General features: G+C 50.0%; 1 protein-coding gene across 3 annotated transcripts in view; it reads left to right on the top strand.

Moving 5' to 3' along the window:
* Window positions 1-13,933, top strand: part of SLC24A4 (solute carrier family 24 member 4) — a 151,996-nt gene that overhangs the window by 66,303 nt on the left and 71,760 nt on the right. Inside the window, exon 1 of one of the 3 annotated variants that reach the window (XM_066343787.1) lies at window positions 4,585-4,785. The exons of the other annotated variants lie outside the window; for them this stretch is intronic. The gene's annotated coding sequence lies outside the window, so the exon portion shown is untranslated. Of the gene's footprint in view, window positions 1-4,584; window positions 4,786-13,933 lie in introns of those variants that run through there. 3 annotated transcript variants of the gene reach the window in all.

The raw sequence follows: 13,933 nt of genomic DNA, 5'->3' as shown, positions 1-13,933 counted from the left end.
TGAGGGCCCGGTGTGGTCATTACCACTTGAACTATGATTTTCCCAAAGTCTGTCTTGGGACCCATTATCACAGGCTTCTGGAAGTGAGCTCCACATAGAGAGTCTGTCTGTCTGTCTGTCTGTCTGATTCACCACTGTCCGCACCCCTTCACCCCAAGTTCCTAAAACGGTATGTGGACCTGGCAGGTGTGGGTGGTTGCTGTGTATCTCCTGTTTCACCTGCTCTTCTGCAGTGTGACCATGACACTCCTCCATCAAGTCCCCTCCACCATCAGGTCCCTTCTCCTTGGACCTAGGCTGGCCTCGTGACTTTCTCGACCACTTGAATGTGGCAGAAGAGAAATTCTGGACTTCGAGACTAGGTCACAAGAAGCCTTGCGGCTCCATCGGCAGCTCGTGGGACTCTCCCTCTCAGAACCCAGCTGCTGTGCTCTGAGCAGCCCAAGTGACACTGGAGACATTCCATGTGGCAACCCCAGTTGGGCTCTTGGCCAATGGCCAGTGTCAACCGCCAGCCATGTGAACGCACTGTAGTGGGCGTCCGTCCCAGCCGAGCCTTCAGATGACAGACAGCAACTTCAGCTGACATCTGACAGCAGCTGCATACGAGACCCCACGTGAGAGCAACCGTGGTGACCCCGGCTTCACATTCCCTCTGCTGCCCGCTCTAACCATGGAACCCGGGCCCAGGCGGAACCATCGGCAGCAGCTCTGGCTGCGAGTGGGACACTCTGGACAGCAGCGTTCTCTAACAGCTCTTTCGTCCTCCCCAGGGCCCTCTCAACTTGAATGAACTTCTCTTTCAACATTGTCAGCATAATTTTCTAGAAGTGAGGCAGGCTTTCTGGATTTACTGATTAGGGTACAGAAAAACTAGCATGTCTTGGTCTGAAAAACACATTGGGTGGTGATCTCATTTATAATATTAGGATTATTGAAAGAAGATACAAAGGTAGATTGTCTTCCTTTCTCTTGAGTCCCTGGATTTTGTCCGCTTTGCTTGATTTCATGCTGATGACCCTTCTGCCTGCCACTTTCCTTCTAAGATGTCCAGGTCCTGATGGCTCTGTTTGTATCCATCACAAACAACACCTTAATTTACATATCGGGGTGACAGCCCCCCTCTGGGTGGTGGCTGGAAGTGGACTCGTGATTCCAGGTTTGTTGGTTGCTTCGTGTGCCCTACTGTTCAGCTAGAGTCCACGTTCGGGGCCACCCACTGACGAGGGCCTCGGAGTGGGAGGTGGGCGCCCAGGCGCCTCCGGGACAGGATCACAGAGGCCTCTGAGTTGGTTCCGAGTTGTGCGAAGAGCCGGAGGGAGAAGCGAGCAGTGAAGACCGACTTTCTCTGTCCCTCGTAGAATCTGACTCGGTGGGCAGTACCCCCCTCTCGAGGTCTCTAAGGAGGTTCCGGGAGTTTCTGGCGTTGTCCTTCTGATGACCAGGGAATCCTGCAGCGCCCGGGGTGTAGGGAGCTTGTCCCGTGTGGACGCGCGGCCTCTGAAACGGGGCTGGCCAGGCGTCGGGGACCCGGTGGCGGTTCCTGTCTCGTTCCAAGACGAGCTCTTCATAGGAACGGTGCCGTCATCCCCAGTTTTCCCGTATCTTTAACCCTCACAGTTTGCTGCTTTGTCGTTCTCTTTATAAATTAGAGTGTTTTTCTGCGTTTGGGGAAATCACATCCATTTGTAATATTTTTAAATGCAGCCTTCTGCAAGCAGTCAAAAAAAAAAAAAAAGGGAATCCAGATGGGAAATTGTTGCAATTGTAATATTATTTCTACTGTAATCCTACATGAAATTTTGTCCAAAATGATCGTTAAAGACACTGTGATCAGATGATGTCACTCCAGTAGAAATTTTGGTTATTCTTCGTGTAACATGTAAAACTACTCTGGACCATGAATACACTGAACACACACATCATGTAAGTTATCAGCAGTACCATCTCCATATTCTGTATGGATGTTGTTAAATTTCACACGATGGGTAGAGTGGGAAAGGAAGTGAATTCTCCTCAATCAGTTCAGGCTCTTCTGCTTTCACGACAAATTTCCCGGCCTCTTCTGCCCAAAGGATGCAAGGTACCAATTCAGCGACTCCTTGGGGTAGCTCCCCACTTGACTGCCAGACAGCTTGAGGGACAGGGGAGTCGGGACAGAAGAATCAAAGGGTTGCAGGTAGGTGGGGAAGAGTCTGCATGGCCTCCAGCATAGGTTAGGTGGTCAGGTTCTGAACGTTGACCCTGGATAGGTCTCTCTGGGTCGGCGATTCTCAGAGCAGGGTCTGTGGCTTAACTGGAAGATTTAGTGGGCCTCCTGACAGACCGGAGCCCCCCACACCCCTCCCCCAAAACAAACAAATTAAAACACCTCCCTGGTTTTTGTACTGACGACTAGCTCCAAAAACTTTATTTGCAGAAATTGCCAAGGGTCACTTTTACCTGAGCTAGCTATTCAGGGCTGCTCTGCTAAGACATTTTATTTGCAAACTAAAATGAGTGAGTTTCTGGAACTTGATCCGGGATTCTGCATGAGGCGGCGCCAGCTGCACACCTGTAGGTGTGGAGGGTGGCTTCGTGGCCTGTTCGCCTGGTCGGGTCCTTGCATCCCAGGGTAAGCGTTAGCCACATCCGCGGCTTGGGGTTCCCGTTGGCCTGTAGTTAGACTGAGACTTGTGCATATTTTCATTTGAGTAAAGCACACGCCTGCCATCGTCACCCACCCCACCCTCTACTTGGTGTGGTGATGCTTTGTTTTCATCATGGAATCCTTTGTCCACTGGGACATGTGGACTGAAGAGGTTGGGTGAGCCCCAGATGCTGTTGTGTTCGCCCTTTATGGACCACGCGTGAAAAGGTAAATAGAAAAATAAAGGGTATGGGGACTGTGCTCCTGATCAAAGACTAGGGTGCAGAAAGCATACAGAAGGGGATGGAGACCAAATCTAGGGATGCAGCTTTCTGTGACCTCCTATGGCTCGACGTGGTAAACCACGCCGACGGCGGCTGTGCTGTAACAGTTTAATCCCGGGGCTCTTGACCTGTGGTCGGGCAGGTGTTGTATAGAGCGTGTCTGACTTGGTAGTTTACCCTTTCATTTCTCTTTCTTCGGTGATCAGAATTTTTCTTGTTTGTGCAGCGGTCTGTTGAGTGGTGATGCCATGTTGACAGATCTAATGGGGCATTCGAATGGCTTCCCGAATCTGTGGTCACCCCCCTGTAGTCATGGCGCCCCCCGCCCTCCCGCAGGCCCCTTTTCTGCCAGTGAATAGATGAGAATCAGAGACTATGACACACGGGGTTATAGGGCTCCATCTCCGCAGAGTCTGATGAGCACGAGCCTCCAGCTCCTGCCTTTAAGTTACTGACAGCATTTTCTCTTAGTCTGGTAAGAAGCTGTAGGAAGAGAGTATACATGTTCTTGATCTCTGAGTTTTAACTGCTTATAAAGTCTTCTGTAGAGAAGCATTATGGGAAAGGGGAAAGGCTCCGCCCCCTTTGCTGTGGCCGTTTACAGGGCTGTTCAGTCGCTCTGAGGTTGGAGGATGGTGTGAAATACAGCCCAGTGGGAAATCCTAAATTGGCATTTGGAATGCAGAGGTGTCTGTTCTCAGAAGCCCACGGAGAATGAGCCTCCCTCTGTGCCCGCTCCTCCGGCTCCTGCCTGGCTTCTCCCGGCTGGGTGGTGTTGGGAGGAGTCCCTGAGTCACCATGTGGAGCCGCCATCTGTGGCTGATTGAGCAATCTCGGCCTGGAACTATTTGGGTGTCTGTCTGTGGCTGGAAAACAAGCCTGTGAGGAGCCAAAGGCGGCTTCCATGACGCCCACCCAGCCTTAGTGCTCTCTCTCCGGTTCGGGGAGGGGGAAGAGGGCTTGCGTGACAGCGGTTGTTCGAGTGTCCTGGAGGAGGGCACAGTCTGAACACAAGGGGGATTTAAGTTAGCAAGGGGGGGGTGGGATGGGGACATGAGCAAAGCGTGGAGGAGGTCAGAGTGGCCAGAGATTGTGAGCAGGACAGGGGTCCTGAGATACCGCATGCCAGGCTGGACCTGTCCAGGCAGGGCCATGTTCTAGAAGGAAAGGACGTCTCTGCATGTTTTGCTTGTGATGATCTAACGCTGCGAGTGGGATTTAATAAAAGTAAGAGCCCATCTGGTAGCGAGGCTTTATTTACCTTTATATTATGTTTCTCACCCTAAAAATAGAAGCAAATGACGTAGATATTTAGAATTCATAGAGTAAGTCAGATTTGACTCCAATGCAGTCCTGAATCAGAAAACTTGACACGTGGCAGCAGGAGCCCAGCTGACTCCTCATAACCATGCAGCCGAAGCAGGGGACATGCGGCCAGACCCCGAGCAGGAGGTGCACTCGCACCTCCTCCGTCACAAACCCTGCACCCTGGGCCCTGGCTCGGGGCTGGGCCAGGAGGGGGACAGGCCATTGCTGTTCTTCCTTTTAGATCCACACATCCAATCTAGGCCTCGTTTCTGTTGTTTTTTAACATCCCTGGTGTTTGCATACTTCAGTTAGTATAAATATCTACATGGGCCATTGTGGTTGGTGAACCGGTAGCTGGAATCCAGTTGGCAACAAAGGGGTGGCCCAGTGCCACGCTGAGGATGGCCTCATCCCCGGGGCAGCAGGGACACTGAGGGCCTCTGAGGAATGGCCTGGCATGCCTCCTCAGAGGGAGACAGCGGGGCTAAGCAGCGAGGTTGGCAGCGGCATCGCACCAAGTGCTGGAGAAGTGGGCACGCAGGAACCGCTTTGGAAGAAAAGCTGGTAGGACTGTGGGGGGTGGAGGAAGGGAAGGGAGAGGCACAGACTGGGCCGGCCTCCAAGGCCCAGTCTTGCTGGCATCGCCTCCTCCTTCCTGAAGCTTTCCGTGTCCTCAGAAAAAACCTTGTTAGCCTCAGTCCCTGGCTTGCCGTGGACCCGAGAGGTTCCCCCCCATCAGTCCCACCTGGTGGGCTCCAACATGCCCCTGTGATGCTCTCCAAGGTGGGAAGGGGGCAGGGCTGAACCAGGGGCAGAGACTCATCTGGAGGGAGACAGCTACGCAAGATGGAGTCACCACAGAAGGGACACTTGTCTTTCCCATGGGGTGGCCCTTTCTTACTCAGTGACTGCTTCTTTGCCAGGACGAGAGCCTCCTGGACCAGGGCATGCGACACGCTTGGTAATTATACAGTGTTTGAGGATGAACCGGTGGCCTCCCAGGGGGATTCCAGCGATATTCAGGATCTATCTATGTAGAGGAAGAGAGAGAGAGAGAGACAGGAACACTGAGCTGCTCCTGTGTGTGCCCTGACCGGGGAATTGAACTGACAACCTCTGCACTTCAGGATGATGCTCCAACCATCCGAGCTATCCGGCCAGGGCTTAATTTCTTTTTTATTTTCAGAGAGACAGAGAGTGAAAGGGAGAGAGGGAGGAGAGGGAAGGGAAGCATTCATTTCCTGTCCCACTCAGTCATGCGTTCATTGCTTGCTTCCCGTGCGTGCCCTGACCTGACCAGGGATGGAACCCGCAACTTTGTTGTTTCGGGACGGTCCCCTTAACCGACTGAGCTAACCAGCCAGGGCTGAGGTTCAGGATCTTAATTAACAGTCTTAGCAACCTGATCCTGCTGAGCCTTGCTGGGTGACATTTAAATGCCAGCGCATTCATGAACTACCTGGGGAGAAGACGGTTCGTTTATTCAGGCTCAATTGATCTTAAAATGCATTTTCAGTAGGATACAGAGTTCTCTAGACCGGGATTCTCGAAAATAACATGTTGTTAATTTCATGCACACTGAGTTACAAATGTCCTTCTGTGGGGGGTCTGAATTGCCATCAACTTGCTTACGTAGGTGGCTCTGACCTTGCTTTTGACACCTACTAGAAGGGATAAAGCGTTCCCATTGGACAGGAGGATCACAGACAGTTCGGATCGGCAGCAACCAGATCTGATGCTTCTCTTCTCCAGGAAGAAGGGGCACGATGAATATACTGCAGGGAAACTGGGAAAAGGCAGTTGGAGCTTCGCAAAATTTGGAGAGAAAATAACATGATATTACTGCTACTTTTCATAGGCAAGGTGTAAACTGGAGAGGAATCGGTATTTTGTGGTGTTGATGTTTTAAGCTAGATGTTGCCCGGTGTTTCGATAGAAAGCCATTTTCTTGTCTTCTGGGAGCAGCTGTGAATCTTTGGAGCATCTTCAGTTGCTTCCATCCGCCTTTACGTTGCGGCTATGGATTGGGGCTCAGCTGACTCCCAGGGCGTTGCAGGAGCTGGTCATCTCCTCCTCTAATACCCCCCCCCAGCATATTCTCCAGGGAGAATTGTTTTCTTTTTTGTATTTTTCCGAAGTTAGAAGCTGGGAGGCAGACACACAGATTCCTGCATGCACCTGACTGGGATCCACCTGGCATGCCCACCAGGGGGCGATGCTCTGCCCATCTGGGGCGTTGCTCTGTTGCAACCAGAGCCATTCTAGTGCCTGAGGCAGAGGCCATGGAGCCATCCTCAGCGCCTGGGCCAACTTTGCTCCAATGGAGCCTTGGCTGCGGGAGGGGAAGAGAGAGACAGAGAGGAAGGAGAGGGGGAAGGGTGGAGAAGCAGACTGGTGCTTCTCCTATGTGCCCTACCCAGGAATCGAACCTGGGACTTCTGTATGCCAGGCCGATGCTCTACTGCTGAGCCAATTGGCCAGGGCCTACAGGGAGAATTTTTATCTTATTGGTTGGTCAGTTAAGACAATTGCAGTGAAATTTATTAATTGCAAAAGTAGTTAAGAGAAGAGAGTTGTATGTGGCCATAAAGAAAGCTTCGCAGAGCCTGAACCAGGTGGTGGTGCAGTGGATAGAGAGTTGTCCTGGGATGCTGAGGACCCAGGTTTGAAACCTTAAGGTTGCTGGCTTGAGCACGGGCTCATTCGGCTTCAACACAGGCTCACCTGCTTGAGCGTGGAATCATAGACATAACCCCATGGTTACTGGCTTGAGCAAGGGGTCACTGGCCTGGCTGGAGCCCCCCAGTCAAGGCACGTATGAGAAGCAATCAATGAACAATTAAAAGTTCCGCAACTACCAGTTGATGCTTCTCATCTCTTTCCCTTCCTGTCTGTCTTGCAAAAAAGTAAAGATAAAAAAGAAGAAAGAGAAAAGAAAGACAAAGAAAAGCTTTGCAGAGAAGGAGAGCTTGCCTCGTTTAATCTGAGGGTCGGGGAGGAGTGAAGAGTGGATGGGACACAATTACAATTTTAAATAAAGTACCAATATGTTGGAACAGGTGGTGTTCTGTTAATGATCTGTAATTTTGGTAACTCGATAAGATGGAAAAAATCAGATGTTGGCTCAGAGTTGGGGGACACACACCCACCACCCGCCCAGAGAACAGGTAAACCAGGGGAGAGGAGACTCGATGGGACTTGACTGGAAAGCTCTGGCCACAGTCACCTCCTTTGGACCACACAGGGTGTGGCACCTTTTACTCACTAGGACCATCCACCCTCCCTGGGGAAGTACTGAACTGAATATAACTGAGCACATACTCACCTGTAACGGGAGTCCATGTCATAATTAGCTGCAACAACCAGTCAGTTCAGTGGGGTTTTTTTTTTCTGGCAGGCCTAAAAGCAACCTGGGAGCGTGGGTCCCCTGTTATCCTTGCCTGTTCTGGTTTATTTTTGTGTGATCTGGGGTTTAGTAGGAGACACAATCTTTGCAAATGTAAGTTAGAGCTTTTGTCAACACCCTTGATGCCTGGTGTAAACACACGTTTGAAGAGTTATTGGAGAAAGGCAGGAAACAAATCTCAACTCTCATTGGTACTTTTGCCAGCCCCCACTAGAGAGCAGAAGTTGGGAAGTGGGGGTGTGAAAGCCAAAGTGGAAAGGATTGTTTTGAAACTAACTCCACTTTGTAGAGTGGGAGGAACTCACACCCTACGGTGCCCAGGAACCGGAAGTCCTTGCATCGCCTGGGCAGGAGGAGACTCAGGAACCGGAAGTCCTTGCATCACCAGGGCAGGAGGAAACCCAGGAACCGGAAGTCCTTGCATCGCCAGGGCAGGAGGAAACCCAGGAACCGGAAGTCCTTGCATCACCAGGGCAGGAAGAGACCCAGGAACCGGAAGTCCTTGCATCACCAGGGGCAGGAGGAAACAATGAAGAGAAAGGGCTCTAGTCTCATCACACGGGCTCATAAGGAAAAGTCAGAAATCACCTGCCTCTCAGAGTTATTACCCAGCAGGACTTGCAGTTGACATCAACAAAAGTTGATTGCACCCTATTTGTGTGCCTGGCACTGTGCTAGGAGCTGTTGATGTCAAATAGAAAAGTAAAATACTGGGTCCTGACCAGTGAGCTCAGTTGGTTAGGAGCGTTGTCTGGAAACGACAAGGTTATGGTTTTGATCCCTGGTCAGGGCACACACAGGTAGCAACCAGTGAGTGCATGACTGAGTGGAACAACAAATGAATGCTTCCCTTCCCCCTCCACTCTCTCTCTGTCTTCCTCTCTCTGTCCCTAAAAAAAGAAAAGACAAGACATTAAACCCTGGCCAGATAGCTCAGTCAGCTGGAGCGTCACCCCAGAGCACGGAGGTCGCCTGTTTGGTTCCCCAGTCACGGCACCTGGAGGAGCAGCTCGATGTGCCTGTCTCTCTCTCCCTGCCTCTCTCAAAACAAATAAGAAAATAAAATACTGTCCTCAAGGGCTTGTGCTGAAGGTCTGTCTGGGAATAGGTCACTGTATGCAGCTGTGCAGGTTGTGCACTGTACACGCGTAGAGGGCGCCATACAAAACAAAGACATTGTTGATTTGACTCTTGATTATGACAGTATTCCAGTAGATGGGAGCAAAACGTCTTGAGGAAGGGTCAGCTTTTTCTAATTCTAGGCACCCTGTGGGCTAGAATGGCCTGAAAGTGGAGGTGGAAAGAGAAACATTCGCAGTACAATTTGACAGCAGCTGGTGTTGATCTGTGTGCAGAAGACAGAAGGACTTAGAGCAGGGGTCCCCAAACTACGGCCTGCGGGCCGCATGCGGCCCCCTGAAGTCATTTATCTGGCCCCCGCCGCACTTCCGGAAGGGGCACCTCTTTCATTGGTGGTCAGTGAGAGGAACATAGTTCCTATTGAAATACTGGTCAGTTTGTTGATTTAAATTGACTTGTTCTTGCCTGACCAGGTGGTGGCGCAGTGGGTAAAGTGTCGGACTGGGATGCGGAAGGACCCAGGTTCGAGATCCCGAGGTCGCCAGCTTGAGCGTGGACTCATCTGGCTTGAGCAAAAAAAAAAAAAAAAAAAAAAAAAAAAAGCTCACCAGCTTTGCTGGCTCAAGCAAGGGGTTACTTGGTCTGCTGAAGGCTCGTGGTCAAGGCACATATGAGAAAGCAATCAATGAACAACTAAGGTGTCGCAACGAAAAACTGATGATTGATGCTTCTCATCTCTCTCTGTTCCTGTCTGTCTGTCCCTATCTATCCCTCTCTCAAACTCTCTCTGTCTTTGTGAAAAAATAAATAAATTTACTTGTTCTTTATTTTAAATATTGTATTTGTTCCCGTTTTGTTTTTTTACTTTAAAATAAGATATGTGCAGTGTGCATAGGAATTTGTTCATAGTTTTTTTTATAGTCTAGCCCTCCAATGGTCTGAGGGACAGTGAACTGGCCCCTTGTGTAAAAAGTTTGGGGACCCCTGACTTAGAGGGACACCTCCATATACCTGGGAGAGTCACAGAAAGCCTCACAGAGGGGCTTTTGGAAGGCCATGCCCCCCTTACCAGTGTCATATAGTGATAGTCATATAGTGGCAAAGATATTGTGTTCAACACCCAGACTGCACAGATGCAAATCCCAAATGTGTAGTATACTGTGTGGCCTTGGGCTAGTTACCTAACCTCTCTGTGCCCTGTGTGAGTTGCTGCTAACTCTGCAATTCCCCAGGATTTGTGTCTGCCCAGCCAGGCAGGTGGTTCTGTAGGTGTGAAGCATGGGGAGCTGACAGGCTTCTCTGCCCTGTCCATGTGCAGTTCTCTCCCCAAACACTCCCGCCTTTCCTGAGTGCAGACCAAAGTTCAAACGCAACCACTGATAACAAAACTCATTCTGTTTTCCTGTAAGCACAATGCCCCGTGAAAACAATATGCAAATGCATCTAGGCCCGTTGCCTGATTTCCTTGATGATGCCTGAAAGAAGCAATGGGTGTATTTGTTCCATACATTTAAGCACTTTATCGTTTTCTTGATTGTGGTCCTCAAGTAGCGTTTATCAGCTTTACTCTTGTTTCAACGTACAAGGGCAAAGCTGCTGCACAAGATTAATGCCCGCTGGAATAGGTAAACTGTATGTCATGAACAAGACATGAAATTGGTTACCCTGGCTTCTAAAGGACCTGTGTGAGACAGGCAGGATTATTGAGTACTAAGTGTGGTCACAACTCAGTGTGGCCGTCCACTTTCTAATCATGATCGTCCTGAAATATACTGAGTCACATATCGGGGGTTTAAACTTTTTCCCTTTGCTGAGTGTATATCCTTGGGTACAGCCATGAGAACATCCAACCCTTCACATTACCTACAGCTAATAGAGGTGGGTGCTTCTGGACTGTGTGAGAGGTGTGTTCTTGAAAGATCAGAAAATGTTATTTCTTTGAAGGTTAGTTAGGATGATAATCACAGAGGAGCCCCCAACTCTCAGTATCTCCCCCCAATAGAAGGTTATCTTTCACGCCCGTAATAATCCAGTGTGAGTGTTCAGCAGGGAGCCTGCGTGACACAGGGACCCAGGCTCCTTCCATCTCTGCTCTGCCGTCTTTATCAGGTGGCCTCCGGGCCCTGGTGGAGGTTGAGAGTGTTGAGAAGACATACCTGCTTCTGAAGGTGGTTGGGGTGGAAGCGATACACACAGCCCTTGTGGTCTGGCTGACACAGTCCTCTGGGGGCCAGACAGCCCTTGTGGTCGGGCTGACACAGTCCTCTGGGGGCAGCTTTCAGTCAGCACCTCCACACTGGAGGGGAGCATCAGTCTTTGGGAAGTGCCCCCCACCTGTCCTCAGGTCATCACGAGCAGTTAGCCCCCTCCCCACCCCACACCCCAAATTAGTTCAACACAGCATTCTCTGTAGCTCGAAGAGGTCTGGTTGGAGTTTGAGGTCCTGGAAACGGGACCTCATGTATCAGGTCCCCCAACTTTTCTGGATAAAGTTCGGGCCGGTCTTGAGCCAAATCTTGAAGTAGGTGTCTTCTCTCATCTGTGTCTTTTACCCTCTTCTCTGCAGACGCTGCTAAAAATCTCCGTTTGGGCACTGCACCCCCACCCCCTCCACATATGCTCTGTTCCTGCGTTCCCGTTCTCCCTCCCTTTAGCCAGACCACCTATTCTTCCACGCCGCTGCCCGGCGCTGGGTCGCGAAGCTGAGGGGACTAATTTATACTAATGTGGAGTCGACTGGTGGCTCTTTTTCTCTGGGAAATAACTGCAGTTTTAAAAGATGTTTGAACAAGCTTTACCCTGGGCTTGCCAGAGCCGCTGTTCAGTGACTTTGTTAGAAAAGAGCAAGTCACGTGAATTTAAACACAAATAAAAAATAGAAAGAAACCAACACCGCCCTTGGCTCCGTGGGTCCTGTGCGAGTGTATGTCCTGAGCAGGCAGGAACGCCATGTAGCGAGGAAGTGCTGGCCACCTGTGTACAAGCCCCAGCTTTGCCACTTGCTGTGCAACTGTGGGCAAGTTACCTTACCTCTCTGTGCTTTAAATGCAGCTATTGCAGAAATGTCTGCAGTTCCTCAGGAGTGGTGTGTGCCCAGCCAGGCAGACCAGGGAGAACAGTTAGCCTTTCAGCTGAGAGTTGTATTCCCTCCAGAGAAATGACAAGGTTTAAGAACTTGTGTTTGCAATAAAGAGGTAAACATGAACTCAAGTAGAAGCTTTTCCATCAGCCCCTGAGGGGTCAAAATGGCAGGCCAGGAGCTTGTTAGCCCAGGCCTTCCCCTCAGTGGTGTCCAATATTAAGGACCATTTACAGCGTGAGCACCAGTTTGCAGGATGACTGGATACAGCAACGGCAGCAGGATTTATATATATATGTATGTATTTGGAGTGAGGTTGGACTTGTTCCCAGTGTGGATTCAGACAAATGATTTCCAATGAACCAGTGCCCGAGATGATCATATGACGTATGTGCAGCCTGTTGTTGCTGCAGGGGTGAGGGGGAGAGGGGAGAAGGGAGGGAGGGAGGGAGGGAGGGAGGGAAGGAGGGAGGGAGGGAGGGAGGGAGGGAGGGTTTTGTTTCAACATTCACAAGTAGGGATGAGTGGGCATGGAAGAAAAAAAATGAGGTGACTACACTAACCTGAGATTCAAATCTATTATTGTATTTGTTGTGGTTAAATTGGGTCTTCTGGGTTTATTTGTTGAAGGAAGTGGCTTACTTCATTATTTACTTGATTATCCCAGAATAGCAAGCAATTAGTGCCTGTGTGTTGGAAACTACAGCTAAAGCTTTCCCATCTCTGCATGTGAATGAGTTTCTGTCACCTTGGAAGCCTCCAAGGTGGGCTAATTGTTTTCAGATGATGGCTGTGGGAAAAGAGCCAAGATGAAAAAAAAAATAAAAAAAAATAAAAACACGAAAAACTCCAGGGGTTGGAGCCAGGCCCAGCTGACTCAAGAAGAGTTCTGGCTGCCTGCCTACAGGCTGGAAGGCCTCAGGCAAGTCCCTTAGCTTCTCTGAGCCTCAGTTTTCTCATCTGCCAAATGGGGATAATGAGACCTCCCTTCAGGTAGTAATTAGGGTCACGAAAGAGAATGACTTACAAATGTTGGTTCCTTTATTTCTCTACCACTGTTTCTCTTGCCCCTTCCCCTGTTCTGAAGCAGGATAAATCTTTTACCTGTTCTCCCAACAGGAAGTGTCCCCATGGGGAAATTTAGAGCAGATGTATTTATATATAAGCATGTTCCTTTCCGTGAGAACGTGGAGAATTTTGATTCCAGTGTGTTTGAATTACAAGTCGGTATTCTCAGGACTGAATAGAATATCCTAGGGGCGGGAGTGTTCTGAGATAAGAAGCTACAAGAAAAAAAACTGGCCTGAGGACCATCTGGCTGAGTCTTGGGGTGGCCTGGTGAGCCCAGTGTGAGTGGGGCTTTGGCTCCGGTTTCTGCATAAGGGAGTGGGGCTGGGTCAGAGCGGCTCATGGAAAATAGCCCCTCAGCTAGTGCTGAGTGCCATTCATTCAGTCTTCCAAAGGCTCTCCCAGGTCAGTCATTCCAGTTGCTCTGGGTCACTGAGACGAGAGCTGTCCAGCGAGCTGACCACAGCAACTCCAGGTCCTAAGAGGAGGCCATATTTAGCAACTGGGTGGAGGACTGGACCGGGATGGGGGGGCTGGGATGGGACTGGGTCTGGTGGAAAGCGCTCTGACGCTCTGAGCCTCCTGGGGAACCTGTTCTCTGCAGAGCCGAACCACGCTGGAGGCTCTTCTGTTTGGCACAGCGATGGTAGCATTGCTCAGGAGCCAGGGAATGGAAAACGCAAATACATTCACGGGCTATGCAGCTGCCGCAGACATTCTGTCGTGTTGTTTAAGATTATCTTTGGTTCTAGAACTTTTTATTGAAGGGTAACATACATGCAGGAAAGTGCACTTAATACATTTTCACACACTGAACGTACCCAGATCAGCAGCATCCAGATCAAGAAACAAATACAGTTGACCTGAGCAACGTGGGGCATAGAGCCACGGACACCCCCTCCCCACGCAGTCGAAAATTCATGTATAACTCTTGACTTCCCCCGAACTTAACTACTAATAACCTAGTGTTGACTGGAAGTCTCACCGACAAACATAAATAGTCGATTAACATATTTTGCAGACTGCATATGTATTAGATACTGTACTCCTACAATAAAGTAAGCTAGAGAAAAGAAAAC

This window comes from Saccopteryx leptura, chromosome 6, assembly GCF_036850995.1.
Source record: "Saccopteryx leptura isolate mSacLep1 chromosome 6, mSacLep1_pri_phased_curated, whole genome shotgun sequence".
Lineage (NCBI taxonomy): Eukaryota > Metazoa > Chordata > Mammalia > Chiroptera > Emballonuridae > Saccopteryx > Saccopteryx leptura.
This window is presented reverse-complemented; position numbering and strand designations above follow the sequence as displayed.